This window comes from Frankliniella occidentalis, unplaced genomic scaffold, assembly GCF_000697945.3.
Source record: "Frankliniella occidentalis isolate FOCC.00 unplaced genomic scaffold, Focc_3.1 Scaffold242, whole genome shotgun sequence".
NCBI lineage: Eukaryota > Metazoa > Arthropoda > Insecta > Thysanoptera > Thripidae > Frankliniella > Frankliniella occidentalis.
The window spans coordinates 227,403-229,447 of record NW_026267368.1 but is presented as its reverse complement, the minus strand read 5'-3'; positions in this window follow the sequence as shown (position 1 = coordinate 229,447).

Here is a 2,045-nt window from a genome sequence, read left to right as displayed (position 1 = left end):
ACTTCAGGGCCGTTGCGGCAGCACTAAAACGTGTCCGATCGGTCTCCGAAAAAAATAGATTTTTTTTTTCATCGAAAGAAACAAAGTCTGACCCTAAGACCTTTAAATATCTAAAAAGTGATTTTTAAGTGCCAGTCTACCCGCCGGGGCGCAAACAAAACACATTTTCACGCAAGCCAAGCGATTGCATTGTCGAACGAGTGTGCAACTAGTAAGATTACTAAACCAACTTTCGAAAAGGATAGGTGTCCTTTCGGTCTGATCACAATATTTCCTTCATTTTATAAAAATAAGCTGATGTGAGATCGGCAGCCATTTTGGATTCGGCAGCTTATTTTACATTTTAATAATACTCGCGTGATTTGCGGCGAAGCAAGAAGTATCCTATACTGAGGCGCGTTTCATGGGCTTTCCAACGCCGTACGAGTTTTTATTCAACAATACTGCCGATCAAGTGAAAATTTGTTCCTTTCACGCGATGGTGGATAACCTCGAGAGCAACCTCCGAAATTGTTTTCGTTCAAACATGAAATCGACTTACCTCTGAGATGAAATATCAACTGTTATAGTTGGAAGGGGTTATGGTCCATCATAATATCCAATAATATGTTCGCCAAACGACGTCCAGCAATTAAGAAACACTAAATGCAAACTTGTGTCACCGACGACTGGCTGGCTCTTGTTGTGGTCCAGCAGACGCTCGAGCACCGGAGAGGGGTTGTAGAGGTACCTCGGTAAAGTTCGAACTCTGCCCTTTCGCGTGATACCACTCATGCGGTTGGTCAAAATATCAAACAGCTTTAAAAAGTGCGGAAAAGACATGCGTGTGCTCAACCGACTGGCGTGCGGCCTGAGCGCTCCGATTCTACCCCCTGCACAAACCGAGGGGTGCATAACTCCGAAAAGCCGTGTACAGGGATTGGAATCCCTACAGATTTGGTGGGATTCAAAAGATTTTTGAAACATTTATAGATTCTGACGGATTGTGGAGATTGGCAAAAATTTGTATGGATTGGAGGAGATTGGCGTGAGATTGGCGTGAGATTGGCGTGAGATTGGCGTAAGATTGGAGCGGATTGGCGAGAATTGGGGTAAGATAGAAAGGATTTGAGGGGGATTTGAATGGATTGGAGCCCAATTTTGGCAGGATTGGGTTTGGTACGGTCGGCATGATTCGTTGGGTTGGGAAGATTGTAGAGGATTTGAGAGAATCAGAGCGAGATTTGGGGAGATCTCAGGAAGGATTCTATCAATGTAAAATCAATTATCGTAATTTTACGAAATTTTCTCGGTTAATTTTCTATCACGAAAACTGCGTTTTAAACAAATGACGAAACGTCGTTATTTTACGAATTGCTTTGTAAAATCCAAAGCTCCATCTAGGTGGTACTAGCTATATGTACGCCAGACCACGTCTCGCGTAACAGGCTTCGCGATATCTCACGAAACACTGTTACGCTGCGACGCGCCTGGCGCACACATAGCTAGGCCTGCGGCGCTGACGACCGAGACGAGTTAAGGAGAGGGTACAGGGGAACAGGGCCTTCCGGGCCCAAAATTTGATATACTCGAACCATTTGTTGGGGTCTTATTACTCTAAAATTAGGGATATGAAAGTTCTGCTGTTCTATAACAGGTTTCATTAAAAGTTCGAATTTTGTCAGATTGTTATGTAAAAATCAACGTTTTAGAGATACTAGATAATCCAGGGAGCCTTAAGCCCTAGAGAGGGTGTGATTCGACCCGTAATGTGTAGTTTAAGTATTACTCCCTTCACAATTCTGTGACATGAAGCCTTTTTTACGTATAATAGACCATTTTGTCTTTTTCAAGTTGTTTTCGCCAAGAAATGCCCCATAGCGCCTGAACGGTAGAAGATTCAGCAAAACGGCCGAAATTTTCGCTCGTAGGGTTCTATTTTCACGAGTTACCCCTTAGGAGCCCATAAAAAATATTTGAAACAATACATATTTTGCAACCTGAGGTTTTTGATTTTTTTAAAAGCCATTTTTTGAGCTCGGATGCTCATCTTCGAACTTGATCTG